Consider the following 7,698-nt stretch of genomic DNA (forward strand, 5'->3'; position numbering starts at 1 on the left):
TGAGAGGTCATTTAAGGACATATTACATACATTATACCTACCAATAAAATAGTGCAAGACTCATCAAACTGCCTAGTGTCTTTCGTGGCACGTTTGATAATGATTTTTGTTCGTGGTTAAATGCAATTCGGATTCGTTCACGGACACTGTGATAACTTCAACCGCACTGCACAAAATGTGCGAAAAATCCACAGAGAAAGCAAACATTCGCCTTGGTCGGGATTCGAGCCCGGATCCCCCAATTTCCGGTCAGTTACTTTAGCCAGTTAAGCTGCCGAGACGACATTCCTCCCTTTGGATATTTGCCCTGGAAAAAATCGAACGCTTGACTGAGCGTAGAGGCAGCGTCAACGGAGAGTTGCACACGTTCCGTGTGGCTTCATTGACTCTCAGTTCACTCTCCGAGATTCCCGAACCCCAAACACGCATCCCCAAATCCTCCACGGGAGTGCACGGAGAGTACCTCACAGCCCCGTTGACTGTTTCTCTGTCTCCTATATGGGTCGTTTTGCATTGTTGCTATGAAGTTATTACGTGGACACAAGTGGACACAAACATATTCATTGCCATCGACTCCTTCTCTTAACAGATTTGCAGCCCGTATAAAACTTGGTGTCCGCGCGCGAACGTCGGTTTTGGACATGAGCGAATATATTTTGAAGCAGTTCCACTAGACGAGGGTGAAGGCCAAAACGGTCAACTATTGTAATGTACAGCGGTTATTGTAAAACCCTCCGAGCTGTGATTTATAATTTGTCTCAATCCTACTTACAGAGCTCTCAGCTGATTTTGCAGATAATTTTCAGCGCTCAACATCTATGAAGTTGAAGCTATGAGCTGTGCAGCCGCAATCAGCGTTTCCGAAAATGTATTTTATTGAAAGTATTTGAGGATTCCTGGGAAAAACATTAACGCTTGAGTGGTACTTATATTCCAAACTTAAAAAAAATATCCCCAACTAAATTTCAACTGCATAACAATCATATTCATCTGTTGAATAGACGAAATCAATGCTGGAAATATTATTCTTAAGTACAAAGCATTCTAATCTAGTTATTATTCTTACTTTGGCTACTTTGCATATTTTTACCCATACAACGGTTAATTATCGCCAAACTTTATGCTGATTATCTGCATCATTTCAAAACGGTGACTGTTTTATTCTCTTAAAAATCTGGGAAACATGCCAAAGGTGGTCACGCACAGGAAACTTGCACATTTTGTGACCCTACAATTGTCCAGGTGATCTAAACGAAGCGTATGAACTATATTTATAGCATAAAACCAAGTATACACGAAACACGTGCACCAAGAGTACACAGTAACTTGAGTGACAGGGACGACTAGGCAACGAACATTTTGTGCACGTCACGTGCACAGTTCTATTGTTATCATTCGAGTGCGCTTAAAATGAGCCAATGTTTCCTGAACATTTTCCGTAAGCTTTTTGAACCTTTCCCGTTCCCTTAGCGTACAGTAGAGCGCATCTCATGCTGTACGCAACCCGCACTTGAGGAAGAGTAAAAAAAAGCACGTTCCCTCTGCTGTAAAATTTTCGGCAGAAAAAAGACCCCTGAGGACTTCTAAACACATTTTTTCGATATCATTCAACGGAGGGACGTGAAGGAGTTGGAGGTAATACTCGGGAGTTGATCGAATTGTTCCGGAAGGTCGGATTGTACGTACGTGCCTCCGATGCTTGTGCCTAAATCCAGACATGACCCATAAAATCCTGCGAGCGGGAATAAAAGTCTATTCTCCAAGGAAGGGTTACATCCGAAGCGTCGAATGGGAAGAAGGCCCCTTTGGAGTTTAGTCGCAATCGAGGTGCAATTGGACGACTCGAATTGAAAGAAAACCTTACACAGCGTAGTAGACGGAGTCAGGGGCACATGCGTGCAGAATCTTCTTTTTTATTCTCAGACATTTAACGATTCGTGAGGTAAGAAATTGGAGATGGAAAGGGTTAAGGATTTAATATACCTACCACGGATAAATAAATACACGCGTGCAAAATATAAGTAAAGCCAGTGGCAAATTAATAAAAGGGGCCCACCGCCACTCCTCTTCCTACGTAATTTATGGAAAAAATGGAAAATGTGGTAATCTCTGAGGTTGCTCACGAATGAAAGCTTTTGTTTTAACAGATAAATATCACAAATAACTTATGAATATGTTAAAATGACATTTCTACACTTAAAGGATTTCAGACGCATTTTCGCTTGCAGGTATTACATAGCACCAAGGCACAGAGGTAAAAAAAATGGACCACCCCCGTACAGGAAACAGCGGGCCCATATCCACCCCACAGTGGAGCACATTGACATAACGCTCAGCGATCCACTTCCAGAAGTCTGTCTAGGGATGACTGATTGGTAGAATGCGATATGCAATGGGTATGCACATACGTACCGCAAAGTTATCAATAAATAATTATTATAACAGCTACGAGTATAAAGACATGCGTGTGGCGTGTTACCCACCAAGCATGCATCGCCGCGGGTAAAAAAATTAAAACACAAATACAATAGCATAGAAAAGTGCTTTGATGTTGAGTGAGTAAAAAAAGTATCCACATAAGGCCAGAGTAAAAAAAAATGGATTACAGTCTGTAAATTAAGGTCAAGCAATACTAAAAAATATGGAAACATGGTGCCTGTAAGCCAAGCATCACCAGAATCGTCCTTAATTGCATTAGTTAAGTGCTTGTGCTTTGTATCTGCCTTCTAATTTCATCTGATGGCAGTGCATCTAGACGTACTGTCGCCCTCCCCGCCACCTACGCCAAAAATATAAGGCGCGCTCAGGTGTTGTGAAGCACATTTTCTCTGCTACGGGGAAATTTATAAATAATAAATGCATTATATTCGGAGATGAAATGAGGGAAATTCCTGTGAAGGGAAAGGTAGAAATCATAGCAAATGATGGAATAATACAAAACTGAAAAATAAATATAAATAAAATATCATTCTTCGCTCGTGGAATGGCATAGCAACTTTATCCTGGTAGTTGATCACCCGCTGCCAACATTCAAGAGGTTGCTCGCAGGATATTATGTTGATGTAGATAAATACTAATTAGACGACACAAGGAAGGTAAACCCACTGCTCGACGGAAATACGTTTGTCATCCACTCGAATATTCTGGCCATTAAATTCCAGCCATTCCTGAACCGAAATAACCAGTGAAGACAGCACTTCCTCAAACACAGAAATAAAATTCTTCCCCATTGGCCCCCCACCCGCTTCTCCACAACAATCGCATGAAAACGGAAGAGAGGAGAAACGACCCTTGCGAAACATAATGCAATACTGGCTCGAAGTGCCCCCAAAGTGAAGAGCAGATGGTACAAGGGACGGACCAATAGTGGAGACCACCGAAACTGCTTTTATCAATCAGCTGCAATATACCCTGCGAGCCACCGCTAGAGCGTTTGGCAGGGGCTGAGAATTTCTCCCCGAATTGTTCTCAGCTTCTTGCAGCACGAGCCACTACGGGGTCACGCACGCGTATGTGAGAGGAGTTAACAGTCATCAAGCATTACTGGGAGGTGGTTGAAAGACATCGCCATTGCGAAACGTAATTGTTTACTCTACACCAGATTTAATTCAAACGCTCAGTACTGCCAATATCTGCGTTCACGTCTACGTTGGTCAATGTAAAATTAAGGGTGGAGTGTACAATACTATTTAATAAAGACGATTAACACCTTCAAAAAGTAACGCCTGATACAATTCCTTATATTTTATCGATCGGTTATTACGTAAAGTAAAAGAGGCAAATTCCCAGGGCAATTCTTTTTTCCCAATATTCATGAGCCGGGTGTCTTCAAGAGAAAGAATCCTATGAGGAAACATCAAATAATTAGAAAAATTAATGGGCGGCAGTTTCGAGGCTCCAAATCTATTATATACAGTATCTAATATTAAAATGGACAATGCGGCTGTAAATGTTTGCTCTCCGGTCTCATTCTTTCTCTTTTACGTCTCAAATTAAACGACCTTAAATCAAGATAAAGCATCCTTAACTCTATCACTGACGGTTCTTCCTTTCCTGAATTTCCGAATTCCCCACAACCTCCCCCTCCTCACCCCACATTATCCCTAGTCCCCAGATGATCGCCTCAAAATCCCTTCCCTCTATCCCCGCTCGCATCATTGGCTCTTTCCCACATCTCTGATAATCAATATTATCACTTCTTTATACAGTTTCTTAGCGATTTTACCATTCTCTCCGCTGTGTTTTATACATTTGTTTTAATGGGGCACTCTAAATAGGTAACATTGATGCATCTGAGCATTTAAAACAAAATAAACTTCAAATGTTTTCCCTGATGACGAGGCTTGTCACGGACGCGAACATTTGAAAAAAAGCACATTCTCACACGGCTTACCAGGACGAAAATTGAAAACTACTCATGCTGCAAAAGCCTTCGTTACGGTACATCCATACAGTTTATTTCAGCACAGTGAATTAATTGTTACATAAATATACCGAATTATTAATTCATTCTTTTTCGAGACGACAACGGAAATTTTAATTCGATTGTATTTCTAACCATATTTCATTTCTTTCAAAATTATTCGATTGGCCTAGATGCCCCGGCAATGCCAATAGGTGTTCTCTGACAACCGTTATTCCGCAAGCCAAGGCAACAGACCCTACCATGCCTGAGTGTATAAAGACCAGCAGAATCGTGGTTCGACTTCGCCACCAAGGACATGCATGAGAGTACTCGACCCCACCGTCACCTGGAGTGAGATCACTCAATGATTTTAACGAAAATGACTCTTAATAACTTGTTATTTTTTACCCTCACATCGAACTTTTGATGCTTCGCTCCATTAAAGGTGCATCCATCGTTTTAAAACAACAAACCAAATCAACCCATAATTAAAACTTACCAACATAAGAAACGAAATGTTTATCAATATTACAAAAATTTTCATCAACTAATTCTTTAAATTCCTACAAAATATTTCGCCTCAGAATTTCATCATTTAGGAAGAGGTATTTGTAAAAATTAACCGCTGCGTAGTGATAATAGGAATGGAATTAACAAGCCCTCTCTCAACGAAGTCGCTAATTGATTGGGGAGTGCTTTCATCCAATGAGGCGAATGATAATTAAGCTGCTGATGGGATCATTCCAATTCGCTTGTCCCTTTTAAATTGCTCGTTCGCTGGGAACCAAGAGTGGCACGGATGAAAGTGGTTTGAAGAAATTGCGCCACTAAGTAATGGAAAGGCGTTGGCCGATGGGAGCTTAAGGATAATTCTCACGAAGAAAAAGGCACGAGCAGGATAGAAAAATTACGAGAGAAGAAGCTCGAAGAGAGGTCGAATTAGAACGTTACAATTCCTTCACACTATGCACTAATTTTGGGACATTCCAAAAGTCTGCAGTGGAATGGTTACAGCTAATTTATTGTCTGACCCTTACCATTTTGGTTTCTCACAAAGTTTTCGGGTTCTCCAATTACATAGCTCATTTGCAGCTAACTTAATATTATCTACATCTCCATAATACCCTGCGAGCCACCTTATGGGTGTTTGGCAGGGGTCTCAAGCAATATTACCAAAATTTCTGCAATGTACCAGCTCGGTTAAATTACGGATTTTCTATTTGAAGACGCAAATGAACGTGTTTAGAGAGGATCTCACGGAGTGCTTGTTGGACAAGGTTAGTTTGGGTTCGTGAGGATACTTATGCATCATCCCTCATGGGTCGTGGTCTCATAAATTTTACGCATCCAAGCAATGCAGGCCCATCCCTTTTCTTAAGTATCTAATTAGTTGTAGTCAACATTTTAGTGTCTGGAGTTTAAAACGTAATCAATAGAGAATAAAATGATACAAAAGTACTTTTTAATATTTGCATTGTCATTGTGACGTCGATTACTGAAATCTACATCTACATAATACCCTGCGAGCCACCTCTAGAGTGTTTGGTAGGGGTGATCAAATCACCAGCATGCAGCATGCAATTGTATTCCCGCATGCACACCACACAGTACAAAAAACGTCACGCATACTAACAAACTATACTCCCAAATTCATGCAAAGGCAAAACTTGCGAACAACTCATTAAGTTTATATGTCAATAAAGCTAGAACACACAAAACATGCTGTTAGAAATTACAAGAAAATTAAGAAACATGCATTAAGTTATGCATAAGTTAGTAAGCGAAAATAAAATTTATCTGATCTATTTGTGAGTTCTATCGCTGCCGTTATAATCTTTTGCTGATCGTGGAAAAAAAGACATTTTGAATCTGTCTGTTCTACAGTCTATCCCTCTTATTTTATTTATATGATCTGATCTCCTGTAGTATACTTGCGTTCGTGAGATATGGCTAACTTTGTCAGAAAATACATTGCTCTTGATTTTATCTAAAAGGTTTAGTCTACTTTTCCATCTACGGTCCGATAGAGATTCCTATTCGAGTTTATCTAAGAGGTCAGTCACACTAACAAAACTATCGCAACGACTTTTCACGTACCTAGCAGCTTTTCTTTGCACGCGTTCTAACTCTATTTATAAGACTATTTAATGAGGGTCTTAATGCTTATTCCAAATGGGGTCTGACAAGGGAGAAGTAGCTAATTCCTCTCTCTTTGTCGTCATACTTTCCTAATAGCGATGAACTGCCTAATCGACAAGTGCTGCATAATCCACCGTCGGACCCTTACAATAATTTATCCCCGCACAAATCAGCAATGACTGGTGAGAGTGGAGACCATATAGCTGCGCCCTGCTTGTATAATCTCCCATCACAGCGGAAATATCAGATCCTTGGGCAGAATTTGACCATTTTTGGTATGTCATGAGGAAGGCCTTCTTCGATGAGAGACTTCACCGTTCTACTTCTGCTTCTACTGGAATACTGGGAAACAGTGACTCACAGTCTAAACTCATCAGGATGTTGGATAACGTGTCACACGATTGCTTCTTAGCGTATTCGGACAAAATGTGCTTGTCGGAATTCTTGACTTAGATCTTGCCTGTGAATGGCCTGAGTAAGGTAGCTAGATGTCTTGTCAACTTGAGAGTCGGGGGGACACACGAATGAAAAGCTTCCTGCTTCATCTTAAGAACTAAAGAGGACACTCCGACGGACGTATTTAAAAGACTGAAGAAGCCGGCAGCAATGTCGGTGGCTCTGCCGTCTACACAAATAGACACACGCAGTGGATACCCATATCCGCTGAATCTTCACCACACACGTCGCGAAAACCTACACAAGTATTTCTTTGAAATATTGTTTAATACGTGATTTTCCTGCGTTTAATTGGGGAGGCGGTATGGCCATTTTATTGCATATAGAATAGTCCCGTAACCATTGGCGATGATTATGATTGGTCCAGATACAGTGCAAACAGTTCCTCATCCTACTATCCTGCTCTTCCTCTTTTCGCTCATTCCATTAATTTGAGTTTTCTCGTGGTGACGAGGTGGGTTTTCCCCTTTTAGAGATGGCGGGGCGAAAATTTCATTTTGGATTACAATCGATGGTCACTCAATTAAGCGGATTTAATATCCTTCCATAGAATTAACGAGATCGGATCTCCACAATTTGCATCGAGCACTAAATTTAATGTAATTTTGGAATTTCTCTCTGAAATTATTCTCTCCGTGTAAAAAAAACCGTCGCTTGAAAAATAAATATATTTTTATGGGCAGTGTACCTACGTCAAG

Source organism: Ischnura elegans, chromosome 11, assembly GCF_921293095.1.
Source record: "Ischnura elegans chromosome 11, ioIscEleg1.1, whole genome shotgun sequence".
Lineage (NCBI taxonomy): Eukaryota > Metazoa > Arthropoda > Insecta > Odonata > Coenagrionidae > Ischnura > Ischnura elegans.